The sequence below is a fragment of the Anolis sagrei genome, chromosome 5, assembly GCF_037176765.1.
Source record: "Anolis sagrei isolate rAnoSag1 chromosome 5, rAnoSag1.mat, whole genome shotgun sequence".
Taxonomy (NCBI): Eukaryota; Metazoa; Chordata; class Lepidosauria; order Squamata; family Dactyloidae; genus Anolis; species Anolis sagrei.
In genome coordinates this window covers 51,307,775-51,322,151 of record NC_090025.1, presented here as the reverse complement: position 1 = coordinate 51,322,151, position 14,377 = coordinate 51,307,775, and the positions used below count along the sequence as shown (strand labels likewise).

The 14,377-nt window shown below is 42.2% G+C and overlaps 1 protein-coding gene across 7 annotated transcripts in view; it reads right to left on the bottom strand.

Moving 5' to 3' along the window:
• Window positions 1-14,377, bottom strand: part of TRIM2 (tripartite motif containing 2) — a 97,912-nt gene that overhangs the window by 46,363 nt on the left and 37,172 nt on the right. The window contains exon 1 of one of the 7 annotated variants that reach the window (XM_060778831.2): window positions 8,447-8,990. The exons of the other annotated variants lie outside the window; for them this stretch is intronic. The gene's annotated coding sequence lies outside the window, so the exon portion shown is untranslated. Of the gene's footprint in view, window positions 1-8,446; window positions 8,991-14,377 lie in introns of those variants that run through there. 7 annotated transcript variants of the gene reach the window in all.

Sequence of the window (14,377 nt, the reverse complement as noted above, 5' to 3'; positions counted from 1 at the left end):
GGGGTGGTGGTACTTATCTCTGTTTCGAAGCCAACACCTCCAAGGTCATGTAGCTGGCATGACTGCATTGAATGCCGTTACCTTCCTTCCAAAGCAGTACCTATTGATCTACTCACATTTGCATTATTTGGAACTGCTAGGTTGGCTGAAGTTGGGGCTAACAGCGGGAGCTCATCCCACTCCCCGGATTTGAACCTTTTGGTCAGCAGGTTCAGCAGCTCATTGGTTTAACCCACTGTGCCATACATACATACATTTCCAGGCACTGCTTGTTTCCTTTTGATTGGTTCAGTGACTCCCATGGTCCATTTCTTGCAAACACTTCCACTGGAATGCACAAATAGGGCTTTTACTGAATGTGGTTTACATTCAAAACAACTCTGATGGAGACACTAGAAACATATGCTTCTAGTGAAGGCTAATCCCCACTAAGGTTACACATCATTACTTTTACTGATGAGCTGAATACAGAGATAAGAAAAGAAAGTTGTTGTGTCTGGGTTGAACTGACCTTTCACAAGCAATATTTCTGCTTCCAAGGAAGGAAAGAATATTAGCGGAAAAATAAGACAAGTATGCCTTATGGGCAAATGTGTTTCCTGTCTTATCTCTCTCATGCACACATGCACGCACACACCAAATTTCATGGCCTTCAGACTTTTACAGGCAGTTTAAAATGGAAACAAATTTGTGCAGCCAAAAAATCGTAATAATAATGTTCATTTTGCTTAGAGACTAATGTTTGCACAATTTCCAAAACTTTGTATTTCAGCTTTGTGGCAGGAGCCATGTGGCTTTTGGAAACTTGCTATTTAATATTATCTAATAATATATGCCGTCTCCCAAAATACCCAAGATGTTACATCATACAGACATTTGATAATCTCAAAAATATAAAGCACAAGTTGCTTACATAGCATATTAGGAAGCAGAAATGATGATTATAAAGGAATATTATTCAAATATTGACCTATGCATAGGACTCATGAATGCTGAGTACATGATACACCTGCAACAAACTGTTTAATTTAGTGGGTTGTTGTGGGTTTTTTGGACTATATGACCATGTTCTAGAAGCATTCTCTCCTGACGTTTTGCCTGCATCTATGGCAAGCATCCTGTTTAGTTTAGATTGCCAGAGCAAAAACTGAAGACACCTCCTGTACTTTAAATGGTTGTATAGAAGAGGAAATTTCATGAGGTTTTGCTTACCAATCAACCATGTACCAAGAACTCCCTTCTGAAATTTTCAATTGTTATTGTGGTGTTCCTTCAAGTTTTTCCCTGAATATGGCAACCCTAAAGTAAACCTATCATAGGGGTTTTCTTGTCAAAATTTCTACACTGAGGCCAAGAAAGTGTGACGTGCCAAAATTCACCCAATGAGTTTCCATGGCCTTGAACCCTGGTCTCCAGAGTTAGAATCCAATATTTTATTTATTTATTTATTTCAATTACTTATACCCCGCCCTTCTCACCCCCGAGGGGGGACTCAGGGCGGCTTACAGCGAAGGCACAATTCGATGCCTTTGTCACATTATACAAAACACACAAAACAATTTAAGCAAATTAACAGGTTAAAACATCAATACAATATCGAAGGCATAAACAATCTCATGCTCAGTATTTAGAGTTCCGAGTGTCCATTCCGTTTCATCAATTCCTGCTCATCGTCGGGTTTTTCCTTTAGCTGCCAGGATGCCCGAAGGCTTGGTCCCACATCCAGGTCTTCAGTTTTTTCCTGAATGATAAGAGGGAGGATGTCGATCTAATCTCCCCGGGGAGTGAGTTCCACAGGTGAGGGGCCACCACTGAGAAGGCCCTGCTCCTCGTCCCCGCCAACCTCACTTGTGAGAGTGGCGGGGTCGAGAGCAGGACCTCCCCAGAAGATCTTAAACTTCGAGGTGGGACATAGAGGGAGATCCGTTCGGACAGATACACTGGGCCGGAACCGTATAGGGTTTTGTAGGTCAAAACCAGCACTTTGAATTGTGCTCGGAATTGGATCGGCAGCCAGTGGAGCTGACGCAACAGGGGGGTGGTATGCTCCCTGTACGCCGCTCCGGTGAGCAATCTGGCTGCTTCTCGCTGGACTAGTTGAAGTTTCCGAGCAGTCTTCAAAGGCAACCCCACGTAGAGTGCGTTGCAGTAATCCAACCGGGATGTGACAAGAGCGTGGACCACCGTGGCCAGATCAGACTTCCCAATACTAAAAGCAGTGTAACATACTGGCTCTCTAAACAAGCATTAAAGATAAATGTATTCATTTACTATATTTATACCCTGCCCTCTCTCATCCCGAAGGGGACTCAGAGTGGCTTACAAATTGGCAACAATTCAATTCCGTTTAAGCAAACATGTAAAAACAATAAGCATATACGTTAAAAACCATAAAAGTTAAGAAAAATCTATGCATTAAAAACCAATTACTAAAACAAATCCAAAGTCATAGTCCAAGAGCCATTCCAATCGTGTTGCACTTATTTCATATCCACTCACTGCACTGAATTTCTCTCCGAAGTCTTGGTGCCACAGCCAAGTTTTTAATTTCTTTCTAAAGGTCAGGAGGGAGGGAGCTGATCTGATAAAGGAGCTCTCCAGTTTTTACTCTGGCAACCTTAATTTAATTCCATGTTGACAACACAGATACAATATCGAGGTTATAACAGTAGAGCTTAATAACATCACCATCACTTCTGCGTACAAGCCCCCAAATGAAGAGTTCTGCTTCTCCTCCCCCGAGAACTTTGACAGGCACCAAAGGGCGGTAGTAATTGGTGACTTCAACAGCCATAGCCATGTATGGGGCTATGCCCAAGAGGACAGAAATGGAGAGGCTGTCCTGTCGTGGTCTGAACTGCACAAACTATCACTCATCCATGATAGCAAGCTCCCACCATCCTACAACAGCGGGAGATGGCACCGAGGTTATAACCCAGACCTCTTATTTGTGAGCGACAGCATCGTACAGCAATGCACCAAATCAGTGGGACCACCAATCCCAAACACACAGCACCGACCAATAATATGCCAACTGTTCCCAACCATAAGGCCTCAGGAAGTTCGATTTAAACGAAGATACAACTTCAGAAAGGCAGATTGGACTAAATTCTCAGACATGTTAGACGACATGATCACATCGGTCGCGCCAGCCCCTGAGGAATACGAACATTTTATTGAAATAGTGAAAACCTGCTCACGGGCCTCCATACCGAGAGGCTGCAGAACCCACTACCTCCAGGGCATTACTCCTGAAACAGCTGCCTTGTTGGAAAACTATTACAGGCTCCACAACGAAGACCCATTCAGTGAGCAGACCCTTCAGGCAGCGCAGAGCATTGTGTCCTCCATCTCTGAAGCCAAGAAAGAACAGTGGATTAAGTTGATCACAGAGGTCGACATGGGCAGGAGCAGCCAGAAGGCGTGGAGGCTGCTGAGATGGCTGAGCAACGATCCCTCACAAACTAATACCCATGCCAACATAAAGGCAGATCAGATAGCACACCAACTCTTGAAGAATGGGAAACACAACCTTGCCACCAAAGTAGGAAAGAAACCAATAGCCAGACAACCAGAGATTGAGAACAACAACCTCCATGAACCCTTTACATCTACTGAATTGGACATGGCTCTCAACAAATGTAAGAATGGCAAAGCAGCTGGCTTGGATGATCTACGGATGGAACAAATCAAGAACTTTGGTCCAAAAGCAAGGCGCTGGCTGCTGGAGCTGATGAACAACTGCACTGCATCCTGTCAGATCCCCAAAATCTGGAGGAAAGCAAGAGTCATCACCATCTTGAAGCCAGGCAAAGACCGTAATGACCCAAAAAGCTACAGACCAATCTCCCTGTTGTGCCACCTCTACAAAGTTCTGGAGAGACTTATTTTGCATAGAATTATGGAAAATATAGACCCCTGTCTGATCCCACAGCAAGCTGGCTTCAGAAAAGGCAAAAGCTGCACATCGCAAGTGCTGAACCTGACCCAGCACATAGAAGATGGCTTTGAAAGGCAGCAGATCACAGGAGCTGTCTTCATAGACTTGTCAGCAGCCTATGATACTGTGAATCACCGCCTCCTCCTGAGAAAAATGTATAATATCACAAAGGACTACCACCTCACCCGCCTCATAGGAAACCTGCTACAAAACAGGAGCTTTTTTGTTGAGTTCCAGGGCCAGAGAAGCAGATGGCGGAAACAGAAGAACGGCCTGCCTCAGGGGAGCGTGCTCGCTCCATCCATGTTCAACATCTACACAAATGACCAGCCACTGCCAGAAGGGACAGAGAGTTTCATCTATGCTGACGATCGTGCCATTACTGCTCAAGCAGGGAGCTTTGAGATGGTAGAACAGAAGCTCTCCGAAGCTCTAGGTGCTCTCACTGCCTATTACAGGGAAAACCATCTGATCCCTAATCCATCTAAAACACAGACATGCGCCTTTCACCTTAAGAACAGACAAGCATCCCGAGCTCTGAGGATTACCTGGGAAGGAATCCCACTGGAGCATTGCAGCGCACCCAAATACCTGGGAGTCACTTTGGACCGTGCTCTGACCTACAAGAAGCACTGCCTGAACATCAAACAAAAAGTGGGCGCTAGAAACAACATCATATGAAAGCTGACTGGCACAACCTCGGGATCACAACCAGACACAGTGAAGACATCTGCCCTTGCGCTATGCTACTCTGCTGCTGAGTATGCATGCCCAGTGTGGAACACATCTCATCACACTAAAACAGTGGATGTGGCTCTTAATGAGACATGCCGCATTATCACGGGGTGTCTGCGACCCACACCACTGGAGAAATTACACTGCTTAGCCGGTATTGCACCACCTGACATCCGCCGGGAAGTAGCAGCCAATAGTGAAAGGACCAAGGCAGAGACATCTCCAGCTCATCCCCTGTTTGGGTATCAGCCAGCACGTCAACGACTTAAATCAAGACATAGTTTTCTTAGAACTACAGAGACACTCGCTGGAACACCCCAGCAAGCGAGAGTCCAAAAGTGGCAGGCCCAAACCCAGCACCTCAATTCATGGGTGATACCAGATGAGAGACTCCCCCCTGGGCACTCAGAAGACTGGGCGACTTGGAAGGCGCTGAACAGATTGCGCTCTGGCACCACGAGATGCAGAGCCAATCTTAAGAAATGGGGCTACAGGGTGGAATCCTCGGCATGCGAGTGCGGAGAAGAACAAACCACAGACCACCTGCTGCAATGCACCCTGAGCCCTGCCACATGCACGATGGAGGACCTTCTTGCGGCAACCCCAGAGGCACTCCAAGTGGCCAGATACTGGTCAAAGGACATTTAACCAAATACCAAATTTACAAAATCTGTGTGGTTTTTTTTTCTTTTTCTTTTTAATCTCTGTGTTTGTTTTGCTCTGCTAGAATTGTAAAACAATGGTTGCTGATGACACGATAAATAAATAAATAACACAGATACAAGACTAAATACATTGCATATGGCAGAAGGTTTTGTGGACTAGTGGCCTGCAGTCCACGAAAACCTATGAGAGATAGAAATTGATATTCCTTCCCCCCATGAGGATTTGAACCCAAGACTCCCCAGCACTCAACTCACCAGTGATATCTAACATGAGCTAATCTTGGTAATTCTAAGGGGAAAGAAGATTCTGTTATAACAACAGAAAGACTAAACAAAACTATTTGACTGCCAAAGATGTGATTCAATGCAGCAACAGTGCCTTTTTATCGGTTTGTTTAGATTTTTCAAAGCATGGGAACAGAAAGAGAGAGAAAACATAGATATGCTGTAGTTAGTTCAAAATAATCTCTATGTTCTAACCTGGAGAAAAAGGAGTAACAGATGCTTCCAAATATTTATGGTTACTGAGCATTAGAGTGACCTTTATATCAGAATGACCTCTGATACCGTATTTCTTCATCTGTTTCCCTAGTTTGACCGGGTCATACTATAAAACTTTGCTGTCATCTGCTCTTTCTGTGACAATGAATTATCCAAGCAAGATATCAAGCTTGTTTATGTGTAAACTGATCCTGACACTGAGCCAGATGGGACAGGAAGTTCCAGAATACACTCTGTATGTTTCATATGTCCGAGATTAGCCCTTGTCTTAATTTATCTGTGCTGGATTTAATAGCTTGTGTATTGCAAAACAGAGACGTGGAAAACTACTATGTGGTGTGAGGAGTCATAGAATCATAGAATTATAGAGTTGCAAGAGACCTCTTGGGCCATCCAGACTCAGACCGATCTTCTCTACCTCCGTAGGGGGACTCAGACCAATGATATCTATATAGCTACAGGCCACAACATCCTGTCTTAATTACTTGGATTATGATATTTGTGTTTCTGTCTTTACTTGCCTTCATTGATTACTCACAGCAACTACCCTAGAATTCCCATCATTATAAATTTAGTTAACCTTCTCTTTATGCATGAGACAGAATTGAGAACCAATTGTTCCCAAGGTGTTGCCAACAGAGATCTAGAGAACACTGTATGCAAAAGAAGGACAATTTCACTGACACTGGCAGATGTCTACTATATTTTGCTCAACTTGCTGACAATCAAGAACTCTAGCAACAAATCCCTCCCACAAATGTGAAGACACCCCCCCCCCCAAAACTTTCCAAACAAAATGGATAGAGAAACATAGCAACTTCTATGCCACTGCCTGAAGTATTCAAATGTCTTTAGGTTGTCTCTGTACTCCTTTTTTGAGTAAAGGAACATGTTGAGAGTTTTTTGCTTGAAGATGGTCTTAAATATGTCCAGCCCGTGGTGTTCCCACCACCAAATCTCCTACTAAGGAGGAGATGCCTGATAGCTGAGTGGTCAGTTTGGTCATGTATGGTTAAGATGCCACCACACCTTGGCCGTAAAATTGACAAATAAACCCAGATGTTCCCTCAATATTACATAATGGGGATTGTCCTACCACTGTTAGCACACTTCTACATCTTCTCTTGTTCAGGTCATGTATCTCACTCAACCCTGAACAATGCCAGATCCAGCATGCTGACCAGAAGTATTTGGACTTTAGACTCAAACAAGACAGCAACCTTGGATTAATTGCTGCCTCCTGCAGAATTCTGAGGTTTGTAGTTTAGAGAGGAGCCTTTAACAGCCTCACTAAATTACAAACCTCAGAGTTCTGCAGGAAGCAGAACAGTGGATTCATTCTCTAGTGTGATAAGGTCCTAGTGACTGCTAGCCTTTAAGTATTACTAGCAAGAATAGAGGAGTGACTTATGTCAGCTATAAACAACACACAGGTGGAGCTTCAAAGGTTAGTAAGTGTGCATAATCTAGCAAACTTCCTACAACCTTTTACCTAAAACATGAAATGCTCTTCTATAAGAAGTACAAGTAGATCGGGCTTGTTATATCTTTACTGTATTTAATACGACTCTCAGTAATAGACAGTTTTTTGACATAATAAGAGACAACAAACCTGCAATAAGTAGCTGTAAATTAGCAATATACTATTAATGACTTTTCCACAGTCTCTACATCAAGTAGGGGTTAGAATTTGTCAAAGTTACAACTAAACCTTTAAGTCTGCTCAAGATACAGAGTTCCCACATATATTGCAGTGTTGAAGAATTTTTATTTTCAGAAGTGTCCTTTAAGCTGCTTTATTAACATATAATACAAGTTCGTGTGCTTCTGTTTCTATATCAGCATTTCTCAACCTGGGGGTCAGGACTCTGTGTGCCAAGTCTGGTTCAATTTCATCATTGATGGAGTTCAGAATGCTCTTTGATTGTAGGTGAACTATAAATCCCAGTAACTAAATTCCCAAATGACATTATTAACCCTCACTCAACCCCACCAGTATTCAAATTTGGGCATATTGGATATTTGTGCCAAATTTGTTCCAGTGAATGAAAATACATCCTGCATATCATATATTTACATTACAATTCATAACAATAGCAAAATTACAGTTATGGAGTAGCAACGAAAATATTTTTTAATTGGGGGGTCACCACAGCATGAGGAACTTTATTAAGGGGTCCTGGGATTAGGAAGGTTGAGAACCACTGTTCTATATGGATGGGTCTCATACTTTAGTATACAAAGGATTGCATACTTGTAAACAGACACACCCACTATATGGGAAACCAAACTCCCAACTCTTAAGTCCATTGCTATTACTATAAATGCCGGAGACACGTCATATTTTTCAGGGTGAAATGCTGACATCACCAGTAGGTTAGTTACAGATATTTAATCAACATCAACAATTTTATTTTCTTCTATCAGCCACCAATACAATAAACTGTAGTATACAATTACATAGTACAATGTTTTCGAAATTAATGTTTACACTGTTTCACAGAATTCTGACTCAAGCTGACAATACCAAAGCCTTTCTTATCTATTAATGTGCTTATAATTCATATAAAATGTATCTTATATTATTTTAAATCAAAACACTTACCTGGTGAAGCTGCTGAAGATGTATGCGAAGACTAAACAGCCTAAACACCTATAGAAAGTCACCAACTGTCTCAGACCTTTCAAAAGTAAAAAAAAAAAATCCTTTTCTGACATCTAAATATGAGCAATACTAGAGTTTAGTCCTCCATGTGTCTGCACTCCACAAAAACAACTTTACCTTAAAGCTGAATGTCTATCCTCCACAAAAGCAGAAGACAGCCTGACTTAAAAACAACAGGAAATGGAAAAGAGAAAAAATCATGGAGTTTTTTCAACCAAAAGAGTTTTGTGATATTACTATTATAAAGAGGCTTTCTCCCATTTCATGTAAAAGACATCTGGAATGGGCCCAGATATTTCAAAATCGTTTTACAAGAGCAGGAAATAGCTCTTTTCTCCCTTTGTTTTGGTTTGTAATGTTTCTGCAGAATCCCAGTTTCAGGCAGAAATTCTTTCTTTCTTTCTGTTTCCAGTTGATGTTCAGCACTCTCTAACAGCAGTGAGCAAAATTCTAAAATAGATGTTACTCATTTGCGGCAGAAGAGATTCACAGTGCCAGCTCCTGACCTCACACACAGGGCCTCCACCCCTCTCCTGAAAACAAACTTGGAGGAAGGGCATTTCCCTCTCTCACACACTCCCTCTCTGTGTTTTCATTGTCTCTCTGTTTCATTCTCTCTCTCTCTGCTTTCATTTGCTCTCGCTTTCTGCTTTCTCTCTTCCTCTGCTTTCATTTCCTATCTCTTTCTCTCCCTGCTTTTGTACATCAACACTGCAGAGCTGTTAGAGATCTGTGTTTTCCTAATACTGAAAGACTGCTTCTCATTCAAAATTAATGCAAGGAATGAGCAGAGTGCCACAGGGTTCCTTCCGTCCTGGGCCCAGTCCTGTTATTAAAGACTTAGATGAAGGGTTAGAAGGCATGATCATCAAGTTTGCAGATGGCACCAAATTGGGAGGGATAGCCAATACTCCAGAGGACAGGAGCAGGATTCAAAACAATCTTGACAGATTAGAGAGATGGGCCAAAACTAACAAAATGAAGTTCAACAGTGACAAATGCAAGATACTCCACTTAGGCAGAAAAAAATGAAATGCAAAGATACAGAATGGGGGATGCATGGCTCGAGAGCAGTACATGTGAAACATATCTTGGAGTCCTTGTGGACAACAAGGTAAACACGAGCCAACAATGTCATGTGGCAGCTAAAAAAGCCAATGGTATTTTGGCCTTCATAGTTAGGAGTACATCGTCCAGATCCAGGGAAGTCATGCTCCCCCTCTATTCTGCCTTGGCTAGACCACACCTGGAATATTGTGTCCAATTCTGGGCACCACAATTGAAGTGAGATGTTGACAAGCTGGAATGTGTCCAGAGGAGGGCGACTAAAATGATCAAGGGTCTGGAGAACAAGCCCTATGAGGAGTGTCTTAAAGAGCTGGGCATGTTTACACTGAAGAAGAGAAGGCTGAGAGGAGATATGATGGTCATGTATAAATATGTGAGAGGAAGTCATAGGGAGGAGGGAGCAAGCTTGTTTTCTGCTGCCCTGGAGACTAGGATGTGGAACAATGGCTTCCAGCTACAGGAAAGGAGAATCCACCTGAACATGAGGAAGAACTTCCTGATTGTGAGAGCTTTTCAGCAGTGGAACTCTCTGCCCTGGAGTGTGGTAGAGGCTCCTTCTTTGGAGGCTTTTAAACAGAGGCTGGATGGCCATCTGTCAGGGGTGCTTTGAATGCGATTTCCCTGCTTCTTGGCAGGGGTTGGACTGGATGACCCACACGTTCTCTTCCAACTCTATGATTCTATGATTCTATTAGAAAGGCAATTATTGATAGAAGAAAATTGGATGCCGCTTTTACCATGCAAACAGCAGAATTTAAACAGTTTTAGAACAATCCGCGAATAAATGGTAACCCATTTTTGTTACTTTAAAGTGGAAATTTGATATAAGAAAGAGCAAGTTCATAGACTGAAAGGATCCAGCAGAGTTTAAATAATGTTAACATGATCCTCGAGTTACAATAAACAATAGCCTGTTTCTGTTGGTGTAAGGTGGAGCAAATAAATAAACTTGAAGGGATTCAGTTAAAGAAACAAAATCAAGAGGAAGAGCTAGTAAGGGTAGGTTGCTGTGAGTTTTCCGGATTGTATGGCCATGTTACAGAAGCATTCTCTCCTGATGTTTTGCCCACATTTATGGTAGGCATCCTAAGAGGTTGTGGGGTCTGTTGGAAACTAGGCAGGTGAGGTTTAAATATCTGTGGAATGTCCAGGGTGGGAGAAAGAACTCTTGTCTGTCTGAGGCATGTGTGAATGTTGCGATTTATTTATTTATTTACTCTATTTATACCCCACCTTTCTCTACCCCGAAGGGGACTCAAGGCGGTTTTACAGACGGCAACTATTTGATGCCTTTAAGCAACAGACAACTTAATACCTTAACCCCAGAGTCAGGTTTTTACTTTCCTTCACTTTCTTTCTGAAGGCCAGGAGGGAGGGTGCTGCTCTAATATCACTGGCCACCTTGATTACCATTCAATGGCCTTGCAGCTTCAAAGCCTGGCTGGTTGCTGCCAAGTCTGTTTCCAGCAGACCTCAAAACCTCTGAGAATGCCTGCAATAGATGTGGGTGAAAAGTCAGGAGAGAATGCTTCTGGAACGTGGCCATACAGGGAAACTCACAGCAACCCAGTGATTCCGGCCATGAAAGCCTTCGACAACACTAGTAAGGGTAGCTAGTAAGGGATTGTTTGCCGTGATTTGTTACAACAGACTTATAAATTGCTGTGTTGAAGTGACTTTTTTGTTTCCATTTTGGAGAGTTTTTTGTTTGCTTATAAAACTCAGCCAGCAAAACAATCACAGCATCCTTTAAATTCCTTTTTTTCAGCAGCACTACTTGATAACATAAGGAGTTCTGGAACATTAAGACATTTATAGATAGCTATTCTGTCTCTACTTGGTCATGCAGAAATGATGTAGTTAGTGAAAAGAGACCAGAAAGAGCAAGCAAACAATACAGCCAAATCTTTCTAATCTTCTTTTTCTGGCAGCAAAATTTACTGTGGGTTAACTTCCAGAGCAGTCGCACATCTGCTCTTTACAAGAGGAACTCAAAGACGGGGTTCTGTCCAGTTGTCAGGAGAATTTCTAAAATGCCAGTAATCTAAATCCCAAAGACACTAAAAATATCCAACAGCTGGCAATTCTGAGTTGCATTAATTAAAGCCACCCCCTCCCCCCCCCCAAAAAAAACCCCCAGTCAGCTGTATGTACATAATTACATATCATTGGTAGTAAGAACTATTCCGATTTTTGGACACTCCAGCCAAGTACCTTTATAGCAACTTTGGATCAGTGTAAATTAATAGTTTTACAGCTAATACAAAAAATAGAACTACATCTTGGCCTATTTCCCGTGCTGTATCAGTTTACAACTTTTTATTCTTACTATGTTACACTAAGCATTCATTCATAGTAAAGATAAAGGTTTTCCCCTGATATTAAGTCCAGTCGTGTCCAAATCTGGGGATTGGTGTTCATCTGCATTTCTAAGCTGAAGAGCTGGTGTTGTCCGTAGACACCTCCAAGGTCATGTGGCTGGCATGACTGCATGGAGTGCTGCTACCTTCCTGCTGGAGTGGTACCTATTGATCTATTCACATTTGCATGTTTTCAAATTGGCAAAAGCTGGGGCTGACAGCGGAAGCTCACACCGCTCCCTGGATTCGAACCTGCAACCTTTCAGTCAACAAGTTTAGCAGCTCAGCACACATTCATACTGTACAATTAATACAGTTTGACACCAGATACCACTTTAATTACCATGGCTCAAAAGCTATTGGAATTTTGTGATTTGTAGTTCAGCGAGGCATGAGCGCTATTTGGCAGAGAAGGCTGAATACCTTCTAAAACTACAACTCCCATGATTCCATAGCACAGAGGCCCGTTCCACACAGCTAAATAAAATCCCACATTACCTGCTTTGAACTGAAATATATGGCAATATGGAGTCAGATAACACTGTCCAAAAACAGATATTGTGGGATTTTCTGCCTTGATATTCTGGATTATATGGCTGTGTGGAAGGCCCTGAGCCATGACCAGTGTCAAACTGCATTCATTCTGCATCGTAGCTGCACTCTTAGAGAGATATGAAGTATTAAATACCCAATGAAATCAACACTGAGCATTACTGCATGTGTAGCACATGCCACTTTCTTTTGCTCAGACTGCTAGGACAACTGGAGCTTAGCGAGAAAGCTAAATCCTACACACCCACCATCCCCATCTGACCTGATTCATAGTCTGATGCAATCACAGAGGAGAGAGTGAAGCATGCAAACACTACATTCCCGGAGCAGATCACACAATTCACTGAAATGACACCAGCTGGCCCAGGTGGTGTGTTAGGACTGCCAGAGGCAACACTGTCATAATATTATTTCTTCCAGCTGGGCGAGGAGAAGAACAGACCCCACACCATTGTATAGATTTCTAACGCCATGAAACCAGATTCTAGTTTCTAATGTGATTTGCACACAGATGTGTAAGAGTAATGAGAATAAAGCCCACAACACAACAGCACTTCCCTTTAAAAACACATCAAGGGCCTCATCACACTATTTGGATACAACACTATGTTTCCACTTTAGCTGACTTGATTGTGTCCTATTGAATCCTCAAATTTGGAATTTAGGGAAGAGTTCTTAGAGAGCTATTATACCTCACCAAACTACAAATCCTAGCATTCCATAAGAGGAAATCAATTCTGCAATCATTGCAAAGCAGCTCCAGGACTGTATTTAACCCCAATTTAATACGCACTAATCTAAATGTTAGATCAGGGACTTGCAGAGGAAACAGTCCTGGTACAGAGAGAGATGGAGACACGATCAAGACAGAAAATGCATCCACAGAGGAAGTATAGATATATTCCTCTCAGGAGTATTAATTCACAGATCAGATGACAAAGTGATAAATTAGAAGCTGAACTGTAAATTTTCCTACATGTTGTTAAGATTGTCTGTTTTGGCATCTCCCAGGATTAAATCTTGGATATTTGGAAGCTGTCCAACAGCTTGAAGCAAGATGATGGAATAGATCAAGTTGGTGTATGGTGCAGGACAAAATGAGGTTGCTGCCCCTCAAATAAGAATTTGCCCCTAATTGAAATTTAACTTCAGTTCCCAAAAATATAGTACTGAAGAATGAAAAGCTGAAAATCATAAATCATTAGCTATATTTGCATCCCCTTGGTAAATTTGCCCGCACCCTTTTCTTTCAATTTGTAAATGCTCAACTGAAATTTTTAATTACAGTGCCTTTTGCAGGCAGAGCTTCTCTCAGGAACTTAGAACTCACCATCATAAAGCATGAAGGGCTATCAAAATTAGGTCTCTGACCCACATCTCAAGGGTTTGTCTCTGGGACTCAGATTTGGGACCAGAAATCTCAGGGCCTGGAATAATACCAACCTGGCAACCTGAGACCCAGATAGTAGTGGCTACAAAAATGTTCCAGAAACGACTATCTGAGAGCCTGTCCAGACAGTACCTTAATCCCAGGAGCTCCTGCAAAAAACAGGAGGGTGGCCAGATGACATTCCCTGTAAACGCGGAAGCAATGGCTATAAAAGGCAAAAAACACAAAACTTCCAAGTATCGGAATATCGCAGTTTTGAGCCGAATATGTGGATCTTCGCATGTCTGTATGTCCCTGCAATCGGAAATCACAGGATTTTTTTTATCTGGGTTTGTTCCTAGTTTTTAGATTTTTGTTCCTGATTGGTCGGTTCCTAAAAAGAAGGTGACACTTGCGTAGAAGGCAAAAAATGTATGTGCCAAAAACGTGTGAAGGGCACATTTTAAATTCTCCACAATGTTTGACAGTAATATCACAACTGACTTCAATTTTCAAAAATTG